The following is a 20,000-nucleotide window of genomic DNA, read 5'->3' as shown; positions in this document are numbered from 1 at the left end:
TCACACAGCTGGATTCGGTCGGGCGAGCCCTGGGGCACCGACAGGGCGGGCGGACAGACGAGTCGGCACGGCGAGGCCACGCGCCCCGAAGCCGCCGCCGCCGCCGCCCTCGGCCCAAGCGGGCGAGCGCCTCACCTCGCGAACGACGGGAAGCGAACTGGAGAGGAGGCCGCCCATGCCTGAACACCGGACGCCGCCGCGGCTTCCCTGGGACAGGGAGCGCGGAGCGCCGGCCCGCCGGGGGCCCTCTCCGACGCGACCCGAGTGGCCTCATCGATCGGTGGGAGAAAGGGGGTGGGGGGGAGGAGAAAGGAAGGAGGGAGAAGGCGCGAGCCCTTCCCCCAGGCGCGGCGGAAAGACCGCACGCGCACGTGCAGGTGGGTGTGCGTGGGCAACGTCCGACGAGAGGTGCTCGCCCGTGCCTGAACACCGGCCCGCCCCACGCCACCCCGAACGAGCCGGGGAGCGGGATAGAGCCGGCCCGCCGGGAAGCCTCCCCGACGCGCCCGAGGAGCGCCACGAATCGGCCGGGGCTCCCGCGTGCGGGTGAGAATGCGGTGCGAAAGGAGGACGAGGCGACGCCGCCACGACCTACGACCTCCGGGTCCCCCTCTTCCATCGCGGCGGGACCCGCCGGGGACGCCCCCGGCCATCCTACGTTCGGGTGCCGGCAGACCGGCCCGTGCCCTTCTCGTCTCTCTCTCCCTCTCTCTCTCGCCTTCGCCCTGGCGGCGCGGGAGCCGGCTTGCCTCTTGCCTCTCTCTCGCCTTCTCCGGCTTTTTTTCGCTGCTCGCCTGCAAAACCGCCTTAGCCCAGGACAGAGCTGCGGGATGAGGAGCGACGGACAAACCGAAGCGACCGGACCGATCGAACGAACCGATGCCCGAGAAAGCCGCCGCCGCCGCCGCCGATCCCCTCTCTAGGCGGCCGGCCGGTCAACCCTGCTCGCGAGCGCCCGCTCACCGCCACTACCGGAGCCGAGTCCTCACTCGCTCCTACAGACGAACATATAAGGCATCCGAAAAAAACGTTCTAGTCCCATAGGCGCCGACTACCGGCAGCGGCTCCGACGGCAGCCGAGGTTTACCTCGACGTAACTGGAGGTACAAAATTACAGCGACGCCTCTGGCAGCTCCGGAGCTGTAGCGCCCCCCCCCACAGCCAGAGCGGCCAAGACAATCCGAAACGGGGTAGACCTGGACGCGGATCGCAAGCCGCCCCGGCAGCGACCTCTAGCCGCCGCCGCGGAGAGCGCGAGACGGTAGCACCCGGGTAGACCGTTCCGCCGTTTCCGAGACGCCCCGGCAGCGACCCCTAGCCGCCGCCGCCGCGGAGAGACCGAGCCGGACGGTGCCCGCCGGGACCAGGTAGACCGTTCCGCCGTGCCCCAGCCGCCCCGGCAGCGACCCCTAGCCGCCGCCGCGGAGCGACCGAGCCGGACGGGGACCGCCGGAGCCGGGTAGACCGTGCCGCCGTTTCCGAGCCGCCCCGGCAGCGACCCCTAGCCGCCGCCGCCGCGGAGAGACCGAGCCGGACGAAACCTGCCGGGGCAAGGTAGACCGTCCCGCCGTTTCCGAGACGCCCCGGCAGCGACCCCTAGCCTCCTCCGCGGAGCGACCAAGTCGGACGGGGCCCGCCGGAGCCGGGTAGACCGTCCCGCCGTTTCCCAGCCGCCCCGGCAGCGACCTCTAGCCGCCGCCGCGGAGCGACCGAGCCGGACGCAGCCTGCCGGGGCCGGGTAGACCGTTCCGCCGTTTCCGAGCCGACACGGCAGCGACCTCTAGCCGCCGCCGCGGAGCGACCGAGCCGGACGAAGCCTGCCGGGGCAAGGTAGACCGTCCCGCCGTTTCCGAGACGCCCCGGCAGCGACCTCTAGCCGCCGCCGCGGAGCGACCAAGTCGGACGGGGCCCGCCGGGGCCGGGTAGACCGTCCCGCCGTTTCCCAGCCGCCCCGGCAGCGACCTCTAGCCGCCGCCGCGGAGCGACCGAGCCGGACGGGGCCCGCCGGGGCCGGGTAGACCGTTCCGCCGTTTCCGAGCCGACACGGCAGCGACCTCTAGCCGCCGCCGCGGAGCGACCGAGCCGGACGAAGCCTGCCGGGGCAAGGTAGACCGTCCCGCCGTTTCCGAGACGCCCCGGCAGCGACCCCTAGCCTCCTCCGCGGAGCGACCGAGGCGGACGGGGCCCGCCGGACCCGGGTAGACCGTTCCGCCGTGCCCCAGCCACCCCGGCAGCGACCCCTAGCAGCCGCCACGGCAGCGACCGAGGCGGACGCAGCCCGCCGGAGCCGGGTAGACCGTTCCGCCGTGCCCCAGCCGCCACGGCAGCGACCTCCAGCCACCTCCGCGAAGCGACCGAGTCGGACGGGGCCGGGACCACCGGTCCGACGAACCCGAGCCGCTCCTGCCACGGTCCCCAGCCGCCGCCGCCGAACGACCGTGTCGCTCGGCGCCCGCAGGGGCCGGGCCGACCGGTCCGGCGACCGGGAGCGGCTCCCGCAGCAACCTCCAGCCGCCGCCGCGAAGCGACCAAGTCCGTCCTGGCCGGGTAGACGTGGCCGGCGTACCCGACATTTACGCGGCAGCGACCTCTAGCGGCCACAACAGGTGAAGCGGCTCGGAACCCTCCGGGGCGGGGTAGACCGTTCCGCCGTGACCCAGCCGCCCCGGCAGCGACCTCTAGCCGCCGCCGCGGAGCGACCGAGCCGGACGAAGCCTGCCGGAGCCCGGTAGACCGTCCCGCCGCTTCCGAGACGCCCCGGCAGCGACCCCTAGACGCCGCCGCGGAGAGACCGAGCCGGACGGGGACCGCCGGAGCCGGGTAGACCGTCCCGCCGTTTCCGAACCGCCCCGGCAGCGACCCCTAGCCTCCTCCGCGGAGCGACCGAGGCGGACGAAGCCTGCCGGACCCGGGTAGACCGTCCCGCCGTGCCCCAGCCGCCCCGGCAGCGACCTCTAGCCGCCGCCGCGAAGCGACCGAGCCGGACGCAGCCTGCCGGGGCCCGGTAGACCGTTCTGCCGTTTCCGAGTCGACACGGCAGCGACCTCTAGCCGCCGCCGCGGAGCGACCGAGCCGGACGGGGCCCGCCGGGGCCGGGTAGACCGTTCCGCCGTGCCCCAGCCGCCCCGGCAGCGACCTCTAGCAGCCGCCGCGGAGCGACCGAGGCGGACGGGGCCCGCCGGGGCCGGGTAGACCGTCCCGCCGTGCCCCAGCAGCCCGGCAGCGACCCCTAGCAGCCGCCGCGGAGCGACCGAGGCGGACGGGGCCCGCCGGGGCCGGGTAGACCTTTCCGCCGTGCCCCAGCCGCCCCGGCAGCGACCTCTAGCTGCCGCCGCGGAGCGACCGAGCCGGACGCAGCCTGCCGGGGCAAGGTAGACCGTCCCGCCGTGCCCCAGCCGCCACGGCAGCGACCTCCAGCTACCTCCGCGAAGCGACCGAGTCGGACGGGGCCTGGCCGACCGATCCGGCGAACGTGAGACGGTCTTACACGAGTCTCCACCCATTGCCGCGGAACGGCCGAGTGGCCCGTGCCCGTCGGGCCGGGACCACCGGTCCGGCGAACCCGAGCCGATCCTGCCACGGTACCCAGCCGCCGCCGCCGAACGACCGTGTCGCTCGGCGCCCGCAGGGGCCGGGCCGACCGGTCCGGCGACCGGGAGCGGCTCCCGCAGCAACCTCCAGCCGCCGCCGCGAAGCGACCAAGTCCGTCCTGGCCGGGTAGACGTGGCCGGCGTACCCGACATTTACGCGGCAGCGACCTCTAGCGGCCACAACAGGTGAAGCGGCTCGGAACCCTCCGGGGCCGGGTAGACCGTTCCGCCGTGACCCAGCCGCCCCGGCAGCGACCTCTAGCCGCCGCCGCGGAGCGACCGAGCCGGAGGAAGTCTGCCGGGGCCTGGTAGACCGTTCCGCCGTTTTCGAGCCGCCCCGGCAGAGACATCGAGCTGCCGCCGCGGAGTGTGCGAGTCGGTCGGGGCCAAGTAGACCGTGTAGGAGTACACGAGACGCCCCGGCAGCGATCTCCAGCTGCGGCTGCCATGAGACTGATTTTTTTCGGGGCCTGCAAGGGCCGGGCCGACCGGTCCGGAGGGTCCGAGCCGGTCCTGCGTAGGCCTCCAGCCACGGCTGCAGTGTGACCGAGTCCTGTTGGGGCATGCAGGGGCCGGGCCGACCGGTCCGGCGAGCCCGAGCCGGTCCTGCAGAGGCCTGCAGCCGCACCTGCAGTGAGACCTAGTCCTGTGGGGGCACACAGGGGCCGGGCTGACCGTTCCAGAGAGCCGGAGCCAGTCCAGCAGAGGCCTCCAGCCACTGCTGCAGTTTGACCGAGTCCTGTTGGGGCACGCAAAGGCCGGGCTGACCGGTCTGGCAAGCCCGAGCCGGTCTTGCAGAGGCCTCCAGCTGCGGCTTTAGTGTGACAGAGCGTTGTGGGGGTCCCCCGGGGCCGGTCCGACCGGTCTGGCGAGCCCGAGACGGTCCTGCAGAGGGCACCAGCTGCGGTTTTAGTGTGCCCGAGTGCTGTGCGGGCCCGCACGGGCCGATCAGACCGGTCCGGCGATGGGGACCAACTCCTTCAGCATGCTCCAGCCACAGCTGCGGAGGTGGCCGAGTCGGGTGGGGGCACGCAGGGGTCAGGGTGACCGGTAAGGAAAGCCTGAGCCGGTCCTGTACAGGCCACCAGCCGAACCGGCAGTGAGACCGAGTCCTGCGGGGCACACAGGGGCTGGGCCGACTGGTACGGCGAGCCCGAGCCGGTCCTGCACAGGCCTCCAGCCACTACTGCTGTGTGACCGAGTCCTGTTGGGGCACGCAGGCGTCGGGCTGACCGTTCAGGGGGGCACGAGCCGGTCCTGCAGAGGCCTGCAGCCACTGCTGCAGTTTGACCGAGTCCTGCTGGGGCACGCAGGGGCCGGGCCGACCGGTCTGGCAAGCCCGAGACGGTCTTGCAGAGGCCTCCAGCTGAGGCTTTAGTGTGACCAAGTGTTGTGGGGGTCCACAGGGGCCGGTCCGACAGGTCTGGCGAGCCCGAGCCGGTCGTGCAGAGGGCGCCAGCTGCGGCTTTAGTGTGACCGAGTGCTGTGCGGGCCCGCAGGGGCCGGTCCGAGCGGTCCGGCGACCGGGACCGGCTCCTTCAGCATGCTCCAGCCGCAGCTGCGGAGGAGGCCGAGTCGGGTGGGGGCACGCAGGGGCTGGGCTGACCGTTCCGGAGAGCCCGAGCCGGTCCTGCAGAGGCCTGCAGCCGCACCTGCAATGAAACCGAGTCCTGTGGGGCACGCAGGGGCTGGGCCGACCGGTCTGGCAAGCCCGAGCCGGTCCTGCAGAGGCCTCCAGCTGCGGCTTTAGTGTGACCAAGTGTAGTGGGGGTCCCCAGGGGCCGGTCTGACCGGTCTGGCGAGCCCGAGCCGGTCCTGCAGAGGGCGCCAGCTGCGGCTTTAGTGTGACCGAGTGCTGTGCGGGCCCGCACGGGCCGGTCTGAGCGGTCCGGCGACCGGGACCGGCTCCTTCAGCATGCTCCAGCCGCAGCTGCGGAGGAGGCCGAGTCGGGTGGGGGCACGCAGGGGCCGGGCTGACCGTTCCGGAGAGCCCGAGCCGGTCCTGCAGAGGCCTGCAGCCGCACCTGCAATGAAACCGGGTCCTGTGGGGCACGCAGGGGCTGGGCCGACCGGTCTGGCAAGCCCGAGCCGGTCCTGCAGAGGCCTCCAGCTGCGGCTTTAGTGTGACCAAGTGTTGTGGGGGTCCCCAGGGGCCGGTCTGACCGGTCTGGCGAGCCCGGGCCGGTCGTGCAGAGGGAGCCAGCTGCGGCTTTAGTGTGACCGAGTGCTGTGCGGGCCCGCACGGGCCGGTCTGACCGGTCCGGCGACCAGGACCGGCTCCTTCAGCATGCTCCAGCCACAGCTGCGGAGGAGGCCGAGTCCGGTGGAGGCACGCAGGGCTCCGGGTGACCAGTCCGGCGAGCCTGAGCTAGTCCTGTACAGGCCACCAGCCGCACCTGCAGTGAGACCGAGTCCTGTGGGGCACACAGGGGCCGGGCCGACAGTTCCGGAGAGCCCGAGCCGGTCCTCCAGAGGCCTCCAGCTGCGGCTTTAGTGTGACCAAGTGTTGTGGGGGTCCCCAGGGGCCGGTCCGACCGGTCTGGCGAGCCCGAGCCGGTCCTGCAGAGGGCGCCAGCTGCGGCTTTAGTGTGACCGAGTGCTGTGCGGGCCCGCAGGGGCCGGTCCGAGCGGTCCGGCGACCGGGACCGGCTCCTTCAGCATGCTCCAGCCGCAGCTGCGGAGGAGGCCGAGTCGGGTGGGGGCACGCAGGGGCCGGGCTGACCGTTCCGGAGAGCCCGAGCCGGTCCTGCAGAGGCCTGCAGCCGCACCTGCAATGAAACCGAGTCCTGTGGGGCACACAGGGGCCGGGCCGACCGTTCCGGAGGGCCCGAGCCGGTCCTGTACAGGCCACCAGCCGCACCTGCAGTGAAACCGAGTCCTGTGGGGCACACAGGGGCCGGGCCGACAGTTCCGGAGAGCCCGAGCCGGTCCTGCAGAGGCCTCCAGCTGCGGCTTTAGTGTGACCAAGTGTTGTGGGGGTCCCCAGGGGCCGGTCTGACCGGTCTGGCGTGCCCGAGCCGGTCGTGCAGAGGGAGCCAGCTGCGGCTTTAGTGTGACCGAGTGCTGTGCGGGCCGGCACGGGCCGGTCTGACCGGTCCGGCGACCAGGACCGGCTCCTTCAGCATGCTCCAGCCACAGCTGCGGAGGAGGCCAAGTCCGGTGGGGGCACGCAGGGGTCCGGGTGACCAGTCCGGCGAGCCTGAGCTGGTCCTGTACAGGCCACCAGCCGCACCTGCAGTGAGACCGAGTCCTGTTTGGGCACGCAGGGGCCGGGCTGACCGTTCCGGAGAGCCCGAGCCGGTCCTGCAGAGGCCTCCAGCTGCGGCTTTAGTGTGACCAAGTGTTGTGGGGGTCCACAGGGGCCGGTCCGACCGGTCTGGCGAGCCCGAGCCGGTCGTGCAGAGGGCGCCAGCTGCGGCTTTAGTGTGACCGAGTGCTGTGCGGGCCCGCAGGGGCCGTTCCGACCGGTCCGGCGACCGGGACCGGCTCCTTCAGCATGCTCCAGCCGCAGCTGCGGAGGTGGCCGAGTCGGGTGGGGGCACGCAGGGGCCGGGCTGACCGTTCCGGAGAGCCCGAGCCGGTCCTGCAGAGGCCTGCAGCCGCACCTGCAATGAAACCGAGTCCTGTGGGGCACGCAGGGGCTGGGCCGACCGGTCTGGCAAGCCCGAGCCGGTCCTGCAGAGGCCTCCAGCTGCGGCTTTAGTGTGACCAGGTGTAGTGGGGGTCCCCAGGGGCCGGTCTGACCGGTCTGGCGTGCCCGAGCCGGTCCTGCAGAGGGAGCCAGCTGCGGCTTTAGTGTGACCGAGTGCTGTGCGGGCCGGCACGGGCCGGTCTGACCGGTCCGGCGACAGGGACCGGCTCCTTCAGCATGCTCCAGCCACAGCTGCGGAAGAGGACGAGTCCGGTGGGGGCACGCAGGGGTCCGGGTGACCGGTCCGGCGAGCCTGAGATGGTCCTGTACAGGCCACCATCCGCACCTGCTGTGTGACCGAGTCCTGTTTGGGCACGCAGGGGCCGGGCTGACCGTTCCGGAGAGCCGGAGCCGGTCCTGCAGAGGCCTCCAGCTGCGGCTTTAGTGTGACCAAGTGTTGTGGGGGTCCCCAGGGGCCGGTCCGACCGGTCTGGCGAGCCCGAGCCGGTCCTGCAGAGGGCGCCAGCTGCGGCTTTAGTGTGACCGAGTGCTGTGCGGGCCCGCAGGGGCCGGTCCGAGCGGTCCGGCGACCGGGACCGGCTCCTTCAGCATGCTCCAGCCGCAGCTGCGGAGGAGGCCGAGTCGGGTGGGGGCACGCAGGGGCCGGGCTGACCGTTCCGGAGAGCCCGAGCCGGTCCTGCAGAGGCCTGCAGCCGCACCTGCAATGAAACCGAGTCCTGTGGGGCACACAGGGGCCGGGCCGACCGTTCCGGAGGGCCCGAGCCGGTCCTGTACAGGCCACCAGCCGCACCTGCAGTGAAACCGAGTCCTGTGGGGCACACAGGGGCCGGGCCGACAGTTCCGGAGAGCCCGAGCCGGTCCTGCAGAGGCCTCCAGCTGCGGCTTTAGTGTGACCAAGTGTTGTGGGGGTCCCCAGGGGCCGGTCTGACCGGTCTGGCGTGCCCGAGCCGGTCGTGCAGAGGGAGCCAGCTGCGGCTTTAGTGTGACCGAGTGCTGTGCGGGCCGGCACGGGCCGGTCTGACCGGTCCGGCGACCAGGACCGGCTCCTTCAGCATGCTCCAGCCACAGCTGCGGAGGAGGCCAAGTCCGGTGGGGGCACGCAGGGGTCCGGGTGACCAGTCCGGCGAGCCTGAGCTGGTCCTGTACAGGCCACCAGCCGCACCTGCAGTGAGACCGAGTCCTGTTTGGGCACGCAGGGGCCGGGCTGACCGTTCCGGAGAGCCCGAGCCGGTCCTGCAGAGGCCTCCAGCTGCGGCTTTAGTGTGACCAAGTGTTGTGGGGGTCCACAGGGGCCGGTCCGACCGGTCTGGCGAGCCCGAGCCGGTCGTGCAGAGGGCGCCAGCTGCGGCTTTAGTGTGACCGAGTGCTGTGCGGGCCCGCAGGGGCCGTTCCGACCGGTCCGGCGACCGGGACCGGCTCCTTCAGCATGCTCCAGCCGCAGCTGCGGAGGTGGCCGAGTCGGGTGGGGGCACGCAGGGGCCGGGCTGACCGTTCCGGAGAGCCCGAGCCGGTCCTGCAGAGGCCTGCAGCCGCACCTGCAATGAAACCGAGTCCTGTGGGGCACGCAGGGGCTGGGCCGACCGGTCTGGCAAGCCCGAGCCGGTCCTGCAGAGGCCTCCAGCTGCGGCTTTAGTGTGACCAGGTGTAGTGGGGGTCCCCAGGGGCCGGTCTGACCGGTCTGGCGTGCCCGAGCCGGTCCTGCAGAGGGAGCCAGCTGCGGCTTTAGTGTGACCGAGTGCTGTGCGGGCCGGCACGGGCCGGTCTGACCGGTCCGGCGACAGGGACCGGCTCCTTCAGCATGCTCCAGCCACAGCTGCGGAAGAGGACGAGTCCGGTGGGGGCACGCAGGGGTCCGGGTGACCGGTCCGGCGAGCCTGAGATGGTCCTGTACAGGCCACCATCCGCACCTGCTGTGTGACCGAGTCCTGTTTGGGCACGCAGGGGCCGGGCTGACCGTTCCGGAGAGCCGGAGCCGGTCCTGCAGAGGCCTCCAGCTGCGGCTTTAGTGTGACCAAGTGTTGTGGGGGTCCCCAGGGGCCGGTCCGACCGGTCTGGCGAGCCCGAGCCGGTCCTGCAGAGGGCGCCAGCTGCGGCTTTAGTGTGACCGAGTGCTGTGCGGGCCCGCAGGGGCCGGTCCGAGCGGTCCGGCGACCGGGACCGGCTCCTTCAGCATGCTCCAGCCGCAGCTGCGGAGGAGGCCGAGTCGGGTGGGGGCACGCAGGGGCCGGGCTGACCGTTCCGGAGAGCCCGAGCCGGTCCTGCAGAGGCCTGCAGCCGCACCTGCAATGAAACCGAGTCCTGTGGGGCACACAGGGGCCGGGCCGACCGTTCCGGAGGGCCCGAGCCGGTCCTGTACAGGCCACCAGCCGCACCTGCAGTGAAACCGAGTCCTGTGGGGCACACAGGGGCCGGGCCGACAGTTCCGGAGAGCCCGAGCCGGTCCTGCAGAGGCCTCCAGCTGCGGCTTTAGTGTGACCAAGTGTTGTGGGGGTCCCCAGGGGCCGGTCTGACCGGTCTGGCGTGCCCGAGCCGGTCGTGCAGAGGGAGCCAGCTGCGGCTTTAGTGTGACCGAGTGCTGTGCGGGCCGGCACGGGCCGGTCTGAGCGGTCCGGCGACCAGGACCGGCTCCTTCACCATGCTCCAGCCACAGCTGCGGAGGAGGCCGAGTCCGGTGGGGGCACGCAGGGGTCCGGGTGACCAGTCCGGCGAGCCCGAGCCGGTCCTGCAGAGGGCGCCAGCTGCGGCTTTAGTGTGACCGAGTGCTGTGCGGGCCCGCAGGGGCCGGTCCGAGCGGTCCGGCGACCGGGACCGGCTCCTTCAGCATGCTCCAGCCGCAGCTGCGGAGGAGGCCGAGTCGGGTGGGGGCACGCAGGGGCTGGGCTGACCGTTCCGGAGAGCCCGAGCCGGTCCTGCAGAGGCCTGCAGCCGCACCTGCAATGAAACCGAGTCCGGTGGGGGCACGCAGGGGTCCGGGTGACCAGTCCGGCGAGCCTGAGCCGGTCCTGTACAGGCCACCAGCCGCACCTGCAGTGAGACCGAGTCCTGTGGGGCACACAGGGGCCAGGCCGACCATTCCGGAGGGCCCGAGCCGGTCCTGCAGAGGCCACCAGCCGCACCTGCAGTGAGACCGAGTCCTGTGGGGCACACAGGGGCCGGGCCGACAGTTCCGGAGAGCCCGAGCCGGTCCTGCAGAGGCCTCCAGCTGCGGCTTTAGTGTGACCAAGTGTTGTGGGGGTCCCCAGGGGCCGGTCCGACCGGTCTGGCGAGCCCGAGCCGGTCCTGCAGAGGGCGCCAGCTGCGGCTTTAGTGTGACCGAGTGCTGTGCGGGCCCGCAGGGGCCGGTCCGAGCGTTCCGGCGACCGGGACCGGCTCCTTCAGCATGCTCCAGCCGCAGCTGCGGAGGTGGCCGAGTCGGGTGGGGGCACGCAGGGGCCGGGCTGACCGTTCCGGAGAGCCCGAGCCGGTCCTGCAGAGGCCTGCAGCCGCACCTGCAATGAAACCGAGTCCTGTGGGGCACGCAGGGGCTGGGCCGACCGGTCTGGCAAGCCCGAGCCGGTCCTGCAGAGGCCTCCAGCTGCGGCTTTAGTGTGACCAAGTGTAGTGGGGGTCCCCAGGGGCCGGTCTGACCGGTCTGGCGTGCCCGAGCCGGTCGTGCAGAGGGAGCCAGCTGCGGCTTTAGTGTGACCGAGTGCTGTGCGGGCCGGCACGGGCCGGTCTGACCGGTCCGGCGACAGGGACCGGCTCCTTCAGCATGCTCCAGCCACAGCTGCGGAAGAGGACGAGTCCGGTGGGGGCACGCAGGGGTCCGGGTGACCGGTCCGGCGAGCCTGAGATGGTCCTGTACAGGCCACCATCCGCACCTGCTGTGTGACCGAGTCCTGTTTGGGCACGCAGGGGCCGGGCTGACCGTTCCGGAGAGCCGGAGCCGGTCCTGCAGAGGCCTCCAGCTGCGGCTTTAGTGTGACCAAGTGTTGTGGGGGTCCCCAGGGGCCGGTCCGACCGGTCTGGCGAGCCCGAGCCGGTCCTGCAGAGGGCGCCAGCTGCGGCTTTAGTGTGACCGAGTGCTGTGCGGGCCCGCAGGGGCCGGTCCGAGCGGTCCGGCGACCGGGACCGGCTCCTTCAGCATGCTCCAGCCGCAGCTGCGGAGGAGGCCGAGTCGGGTGGGGGCACGCAGGGGCCGGGCTGACCGTTCCGGAGAGCCCGAGCCGGTCCTGCAGAGGCCTGCAGCCGCACCTGCAATGAAACCGAGTCCTGTGGGGCACGCAGGGGCTGGGCCGACCGGTCTGGCAAGCCCGAGCCGGTCCTGCAGAGGCCTCCAGCTGCGGCTTTAGTGTGACCAAGTGTAGTGGGGGTCCCCAGGGGCCGGTCTGACCGGTCTGGCGAGCCGAGCCCGAGCCGGTCGAGCAGAGGGAGCCAGCTGCGGCTTTAGTGTGACCGAGTGCTGTGCGGGCCCGCACGGGCCGGTCTGAGCGGTCCGGCGACCAGGACCGGCTCCTTCACCATGCTCCAGCCACAGCTGCGGAGGAGGCCGAGTCCGGTGGGGGCACGCAGGGGTCCGGGTGACCAGTCCGGCGAGCCCGAGCCGGTCCTGCAGAGGGCGCCAGCTGCGGCTTTAGTGTGACCGAGTGCTGTGCGGGCCCGCAGGGGCCGGTCCGAGCGGTCCGGCGACCGGGACCGGCTCCTTCAGCATGCTCCAGCCGCAGCTGCGGAGGAGGCCGAGTCGGGTGGGGGCACGCAGGGGCTGGGCTGACCGTTCCGGAGAGCCCGAGCCGGTCCTGCAGAGGCCTGCAGCCGCACCTGCAGTGAGACCGAGTCCTGTGGGGCACACAGGGGCCGGGCCGACAGTTCCGGAGAGCCCGAGCCGGTCCTGCAGAGGCCTCCAGCTGCGGCTTTAGTGTGACCAAGTGTTGTGGGGGTCCCCAGGGGCCGGTCCGACCGGTCTGGCGAGCCCGAGCCGGTCCTGCAGAGGGCGCCAGCTGCGGCTTTAGTGTGACCGAGTGCTGTGCGGGCCCGCAGGGGCCGGTCCTGAGCGGTCCGGCGACCGGGACCGGCTCCTTCAGCATGCTCCAGCCGCAGCTGCGGAGGAGGCCGAGTCAGGGTGGGGGCACGCAGGGGCCGGGCTGACCGTTCCGGAGAGCCCGAGCCGGTCCTGCAGAGGCCTGCAGCCGCACCTGCAATGAAACCGAGTCCTGTGGGGCACACAGGGGCTGGGCCGACCGGTCTGGCGAGCCCGAGCCGGTCCTGCAGAGGCCTCCAGCCTGCGGCTGCTAGTGTGACCAGAGTCTGTGGGGTCACCAGGGGCCGGTCCGACCGGTCTGGCGAGCCCGAGCCGGTCCTGCAGAGGGCGCCAGCTGCGGCTTTAGTGTGACCGAGTGCTGTGCGGGCCCGCAGGGGCCGGTCTGAGCGGTCCGGCGACCGGGACCGGCTCCTTCAGCATGCTCCAGCCACAGCTGCGGAGGAGGCCGAGTCCGGTGGGGGCACGCAGGGGTCCGGGTGACCAGTCCGGCGAGCCTGAGCCGGTCCTGTACAGGCCACCAGCCGCACCTGCAGTGAGACCGAGTCCTGTGGGGCACACAGGGGCCAGGCCGACCATTCCGGAGGGCCCGAGCCGGTCCTGCAGAGGCCACCAGCCGCACCTGCAGTGAGACCGAGTCCTGTGGGGCACACAGGGGCCGGGCCGACAGTTCCGGAGAGCCCGAGCCGGTCCTGCAGAGGCCTCCAGCTGCGGCTTTAGTGTGACCAAGTGTTGTGGGGGTCCCCAGGGGCCGGTCCGACCGGTCTGGCGAGCCCGAGCCGGTCCTGCAGAGGGCGACAGCTGCGGCTTTAGTGTGACCGAGTGCTGTGCGGGCCCGCAGGGGCCGGTCCGAGCGGTCCGGCGACCGGGACCGGCTCCTTCAGCATGCTCCAGCCGCAGCTGCGGAGGAGGCCGAGTCGGGTGGGGGCACGCAGGGGCCGGGCTGACCGTTCCGGAGAGCCCGAGCCGGTCCTGCAGAGGCCTGCAGCCGCACCTGCAGTGAGACCGAGTCCTGTGGGGCACGCAGGGGCTGGGACGACCGGTCTGGCAAGCCCGAGCCGGTCCTGCAGAGGCCTCCAGCTGCGGCTTTAGTGTGACCAAGTGTTGTGGGGGTCCCCAGGGGCCGGTCTGACCGGTCTGGCCGAGCCCGAGCCGGTCGTGCAGAGGGAGCCAGCTGCGGCTTTAGTGTGACCGAGTGCTGTGCGGGCCCGCACGGGCCGGTCTGAGCGGTCCGGCGACCGGGACCGGCTCCTTCAGCATGCTCCAGCCACAGCTGCGGAGGAGGCCGAGTCGGGTGGGGGCACGCAGGGGCTGGGCTGACCGTTCCGGAGAGCCTGAGCCGGTCCTGCAGAGGCCTGCAGCCGCACCTGCAATGAAACCGAGTCCTGTGGGGCACGCAGGGGCTGGGCCGACCGGTCTGGCAAGCCCGAGCCGGTCCTGCAGAGGCCTCCAGCTGCGGCTTTAGTGTGACCAAGTGTAGTGGGGGTCCCCAGGGGCCGGTCTGACCGGTCTGGCGAGCCCGAGCCGGTCGTGCAGAGGGAGCCCGCTGCGGCTTTAGTGTGACCGAGTGCTGTGCGGGCCCGCACGGGCCGGTCTGAGCGGTCCGGCGACCGGGACCGGCTCCTTCAGCATGCTCCAGCCACAGCTGCGGAGGAGGCCGAGTCCCGGTGGGGGCACGCAGGGGTCCGGGTGACCAGTCCGGCGAGCCTGAGCTGGTCCTGTACAGGCCACCAGCCGCACCTGCAGTGCGGGGCCGGGCTGACCGTTCCGGAGAGCCCGAGCCGGTCCTGCAGAGGGCGCCAGCTGCGGCTTTAGTGTGACCCGAGTGCTGTGCGGGCCCGCAGGGGCCGGTCCGAGCGGTCCGGCGACCGGGACCGGCTCCTTCAGCATGCTCCAGCCGCAGCTGCGGAGGAGGCCGAGTCGGGTGGGGGCACGCAGGGGCCTGGGCTGACCGTTCCGGAGAGCCCTGAGCCGGTCCTGCAGAGGCCTGCAGCCGCACCTGCAATGAAACCGAGTCCTGTGGGGCACGCAGGGGCTGGGCCGACCGGTCTGGCAAGCCCGAGCCGGTCCTGCAGAGGCCTCCAGCTGCGGCTTTAGTGTGACCAAGTGTAGTGGGGGTCCCCAGGGGCCGGTCTGACCGGTCTGGCGAGCCCGAGCCGGTCGTGCAGAGGGAGCCCGCTGCGGCTTTAGTGTGACCGAGTGCTGTGCGGGCCCGCACGGGCCGGTCTGAGCGGTCCGGCGACCGGGACCGGCTCCTTCAGCATGCTCCAGCCACAGCTGCGGAGGAGGCCGAGTCCGGTGGGGGCACGCAGGGGTCCGGGCTGACCAGTCCGGCGAGCCTGAGCCTGGTCCTGTACAGGCCTACCAGCCGCACCTGCAAGTGAGACCGAGTCCTGTGGGGCACGCAGGGGCTGGGCCGACCGGTCTGGCAAGCCCGAGCCGGTCCTGCAGAGGCCTCCAGCTGCGGCTTTAGTGTGACCAAGTGTTGTGGGGGTCCCCAGGGGCCGGTCTGACCGGTCTGGCCTGTCCGAGCCGGTCGTGCAGAGGGAGCCAGCTGCGGCTTTAGTGTGACCGAGTGCTGTGCGGACCCGCACGGGCCGGTCTGAGCGGTCCGGCGACCGGGACCGGCTCCTTCAGCATGCTCCAGCCACAGCTGCGGAGGAGGCCGAGTCCGGTGGGGGCACGCAGGGGTCCGGGTGACCAGTCCGGCGAGCCTGAGCCTGGTCCTGTACAGGCCACCAGCCGCACCTGCAGTGAGACCGAGTCCTGTGGGGCACACAGGGGCCAGGCCTACCATTCCGGAGGGCCCGAGCCGGTCCTGCAGAGGCCACCAGCCGCACCTGCAGTGAGACCGAGTCCTGTGGGGCACACAGGGGCCGGGCCGACAGTTCCGGAGAGCCCGAGCCGGTCCTGCAGAGGCCTCCAGCTGCGGCTTTAGTGTGACCAAGTGTTGTGGGGGTCCCCAGGGGCCGGTCCGACGGGTCTGGCGAGCCCGAGCCGGTCCTGCAGAGGGCGCCAGCTGCGGCTTTAGTGTGACCCAGTGCTGTGCGGGCCCGCAGGGGCCTATCAGAGCGGTCCGGCGACCGGGACCGGCTCCTTCAGCATGCTCCAGCCGCAGCTGCGGAGGAGGCCGAGTCGGGTGGGGGCACGCAGGGGCTGGGCTGACCGTTCCGGAGAGCCCGAGCCGGTCCTGCAGAGGCCTGCAGCCGCACCTGCAATGAAACCGAGTCCTGTGGGGCACGCAGGGGCTGGGCCGACCGGTCTGGCAAGCCCGAGCCGGTCCTGCAGAGGCCTCCAGCTGCGGCTTTAGTGTGACCAAGTGTAGTGGGGGTCCCCAGGGGCCGGTCTGACCGGTCTGGCGAGCCCGAGCCGGTCGTGCAGAGGGAGCCCGCTGCGGCTTTAGTGTGACCGAGTGCTGTGCGGGCCCGCACGGGCCGGTCTGAGCGGTCCGGCGACCAGGACCGGCTCCTTCAGCATGCTCCAGCCACAGCTGCGGAGGAGGCCGAGTCCGGTGGGGGCACGCAGGGGTCCAGGTGACCGGTCCAGCGAGCTTGAGCTGGTCCTGTACAGGCCACCAGCCGCACCTGCAGTGAGACCGAGTCCTGTTTGGGCACGCAGGGGCCGGGCTGACCGTTCCGGAGAGCCCGAGCCGGTCCTGCAGAGGCCTCCAGCTGCGGCTTTAGTGTGACCAAGTGTTGTGGGGGTCCACAGGGGCCGGTCCGACCGGTCTGGCGATCCCGAGCCGGTCCTGCAGAGGGCGCCAGCTGCGGCTTTAGTGTGACCGAGTGCTGTGCGGGCCCGCAGGGGCCGTTCCGACCGGTCCGGCGACCGGGACCGGCTCCTTCAGCATGCTCCAGCCACAGCTGCGGAGGTGGCCGAGTCGGGTGGGGGCACGCAGGGGCCGGGCTGACCGTTCCGGAGAGCCCGAGCCGGTCCTGCAGAGGCCTGCAGCCGCACCTGCAATGAAACCGAGTCCTGTGGGGCACGCAGGGGCTGGGCCGACCGGTCTGGCAAGCCCGAGCCGGTCCTGCAGAGGGCGCCAGCTGCGGCTTTAGTGTGACCGAGTGCTGTGCGGGCCCGCACGGGCCGGTCTGAGCGGTCCGGCGACCAGGACCGGCTCCTTCAGCATGCTCCAGCCGCAGCTGCGGAGGTGGCCGAGTCCGGTGGGGGCACGCAGGGGTTGGGTTGACCGGTCCAGCAAGCCTGAGACTGTCCTGTACAGGCCTCCAGCCGCACCTGTAGTGAGACCGAGTCCTGTGGGGCACGCAGGGGCCGGGCCGACCGGTCTGGCAAGCCCGAGCCGGTCCTGCAGAGGCCTCCAGCTGCGGCTTTAGTGTGACCAAGTGTTGTGGGGGTCCCCAGGGGCCGGTCTGACCGGTCTGGCGTGTCCGAGCCGGTCGTGCAGAGGGAGCCAGCTGCGGCTTTAGTGTGACCGAGTGCTGTGCGGGCCGGCACGGGCCGGTCTGACCGGTCCGGCGACCAGGACCGGCTCCTTCAGCATGCTCCAGCCACAGCTGCGGAGGAGGCCGAGTCCGGTGGAGGCACGCAGGGGCCGGGCTGGACCGTTCCGGAGGGCCCGAGCCAGTCCTGCAGAGGCCTGCAGCTGCACTGCAAGGAAACCGAGTCCTGTGGGGCACACAGGGGCTGGGCCGACCGGTACGGCGAGCCCAAGCCGGTCCTGCAGAGGCCCTCCAGCCACGGCTGCTGTGTGACCGAGTCCTGTTTGGGCACGCAGGGGCCGGGCTGACCGTTCCGGAGAGCCCGAGCCGGTCCTGCAGAGGCCTCCAGCTGCGGCTTTAGTGTGAGCAAGTGTTGTGGGGGTCCCCAGGGCCGGTCCGACCGGTCTGGCGAGCCCGAGCCGGTCCTGCAGAGGGCGCCAGCTGCGGCTTAGTGTGACCGAGTGCTGTGCGGGCCCGCAGGGGCCGGTCCGAGCGGTCCGGCGACCGGGACCGGCTCCTTCAGCATGCTCCAGTCGCAGCTGCGGAGGAGGCCGAGTCGGGTGGGGGCACGCAGGGGCCGGGCTGACCGTTCCGGAGAGCCCGAGCCGGTCCTGCAGAGGCCTGCAGCCGCACCTGCAGTGAGACCGAGTCCTGTGGGGCACGCAGGGGCCGGGCCGACCGGTCTGGCAAGCCCGAGCCGGTCCTGCAGAGGCCTCCAGCTGCGGCTTTAGTGTGACCAAGTGTTGTGGGGGTCCCCAGGGGCCGGTCTGACCGGTCTGGCGTGTCCGAGCCGGTCGTGCAGAGGGAGCCAGCTGCGGCTTTAGTGTGACCGAGTGCTGTGCGGGCCGGCACGGGCCGGTCTGAGCGGTCCGGCGACCGGGACCGGCTCCTTCAGCATGCTCCAGCCACAGCTGCGGTGGTGGCCGAGTCAGGTTGGGGCACGCAGGTGCCGGGCTGACCGTTCCGGAGGGCCCGAGCCAGTCCTGCAGAGGCCTGCAGCTGCACCTGCAATGAAACCGAGTCCTGTGGGGCACACAGGGGCTGGGCCGACCGGTACGGCGAGCCCAAGCCGGTCCTGCAGAGGCCTCCAGCCACGGCTGCTGTGTGACCGAGTCCTGTTTGGGCACGCAGGGGCCGGGCTGACCGTTCCGGAGAGCCGGAGCCGGTCCTGCAGAGGCCTCCAGCTGCGGCTTTAGTGTGACCGAGTGCTGTGCGGGCCCGCAGGGGCCGGTGCGAGCGGTCCGGTGACCGGGATCGGCTCCTTCAGCATGCTCCAGCCGCAGCTGCGGAGGTGGCCGAGTCGGGTGGTGGCACGCAGGGGTTGGGTTGACCGGTCCAGCAAGCCTGAGACGGGCCTGTACAGGCCTCCAGCCGCACCTGTAGTGAGACCGAGTCCTGTGGAGGCACGCAGGGGCCGGGCCGACCGGTCCGCTGACCCAGAGTCGGTCCTGTACAGTCCACCAGCCACACCTGCAGTGACACCGAGTCCTGTGGGAGCACACAGGGGCCGGGCTGACCATTCCGGAGAGCCGGAGCCGGTCCAGCAGCGGCCTCCAGCCGCACCTGCAGTGTGACCGAGTCCTTTTGGGGCACTCAGGGGCCGGGCCGACCGTTCCGGAGGGCCCGAGCCGGTCCTGCAGAGGCCTCCAGCCACTGCTGCTGTGTGACCGAGTCCTTTTTGGGCACGCAGGGGCCGGGCCGACCGTTCCGGAGAGCCCGAGCCGGTCCTGCAGAGGCCTCCAGCCGCGGCTGCAGTGAGACCGAGTCCTGTGCGTGCACGGAGCGGCCGGGCCGACCGGTCCGGCGACCGGGAGCGGCTCCCGCAGAGGCCTCCAGCCGCCGCCGCGGAGCGACCAAGTCCGTCCTGGCCGGGTAGACGTGGCCTGCCAGCCCGGAGAGGGCCGGGCCAGCGACCTCTAGCGGTCTCCGCCGTGTGAACGGCTCGGAGCCCTCTGGGGCCGGGTAGACCGTTCCGCTGCTTTCGAGCCGCTCGGCAGCGACTTCTTACGGCAGCGTTCGTCTCGTGTTTGCTTCTTTGTTTATTTCTCTGTCCCTCAGTGTGCCCGTTCGTTTGCCGGTTTGAACGTTTTGGTTTCGTTTCCTTTTCGCTCGGGGGCTAGGTAACTCTTTAGGCGGTTTCAAGCTGGGTCTTTGAAACCCCATTCGCGTGCGGCTCGCTCGCGCGCCACATCAACGCCGGGACACCTTAGCCAGGGCGCCGCGTAACCCCCCCCCCTCCCCCCGGTCCCCCTCCACCCGACCGGCGGACACGGCCCCGACCTCCCGAGGAGGTGCGCAGGCGCGGGCGTGTGGGCGGGGGCTCCGCCCACAAGGGGGCCGGGCGGGCGGGAAAGTACGGCCGGTTCGCATGCGGGCGGTCGCTCGTGTCGGCGCGGGAACGCAAAATAATGGCGGGAAGACGGTAGCAGAGGTAGGCCGGGGGGAGACGGCGTCGTCCGTCCCGGGGGTGGTGGTGGTGGTGGCGGCGGCGGCGGCGGCGGCGGCGGCGGCGGCGGCGGCGGCGGGGGGCGGGGGGCGGGGGCCGCGGGCCGCGGGCCGCCTGGGACTCGTCTGTTCGACTCGTCCGGTCACCGGGCTCGCAGCGAGCCTCTCTCCCGGCCGGCAGGAGGGCGGAGAGGCAGCCTCGCCTCGCCTCGCCTCGCCTCGCCTCGCCTCCCACCCGGCCGGCGTCCGAGCCGTCGGGTCCGACCGCCGGCGCTCGGGGAGGGGACCCTCGGCTCCCCCGGCGGGGCGCTACTAGAGGGAGAAGTGGAAGAAGAGCGAGCGACTACGGGAGTGCGAACGTACGTGCCCGTTCCCCGCACCCCCCCCCCCCCCCCCCCGGTAGAAAAAAAAAAAAAAAAAAACGGAAAGCAAGAGTGTAATGGAAAGAAAGCGCGTGGCGGGCTGGGGGTGGGTCCACGGTTGGGGGAGGGCAGGGAGGAGTTGCGCGGGGGGGGGTGCGGGTGTGAGCGGCGCGGGGACCGCTCGAGACATCAGGTCGTGCCCGCCGGAGGAAAGAAAGGCACGGGAAAAAAAAATCAAAGCGGGGGGGGGGGGTGGCGGGGTGTGGAGAAGCAGCGTTCAGAAAACAAAAACAAAACAAAACCAAAAAAACGGCGGGGAAAGACGAACAAAAGGGGGCCGATCAGGCGGGGCGGATCCGGGGGGTGGGGCTGGGGCGCCGACCCTTCTGTCTCGCCACTGGCCGGCCGAGCCGTCGGGTCCAGCCCTTCGGGAGTCGAGTGGGGGGGGAGGAGGGGAGCGGGCATGAACGGCGAGAGAAAGGGGGGGGGGGGGGGGGG

At 71.9% G+C, this 20,000-nt stretch overlaps 1 long non-coding RNA gene across 1 annotated transcript; it reads left to right on the top strand.

Annotated features, from left to right (window-relative positions):
- Positions 1–19,045: 19,045 nt before the first annotated feature.
- On the top strand, positions 19,046–19,537 carry LOC124417261. The gene is made up of 2 exons (XR_006931651.1): positions 19,046–19,126; positions 19,322–19,537. It is a non-coding gene; the product is annotated as an uncharacterized LOC124417261 (long non-coding RNA).
- The last annotated feature ends 463 nt before the right edge of the window (positions 19,538–20,000 follow it).

This window comes from Gallus gallus, chromosome 16, assembly GCF_016699485.2.
Source record: "Gallus gallus isolate bGalGal1 chromosome 16, bGalGal1.mat.broiler.GRCg7b, whole genome shotgun sequence".
Classification (NCBI taxonomy): Eukaryota; Metazoa; Chordata; class Aves; order Galliformes; family Phasianidae; genus Gallus; species Gallus gallus.
The sequence above is the reverse complement of the archived record's forward strand: the minus strand, read 5'-3'. Positions and strand labels throughout refer to the sequence as shown.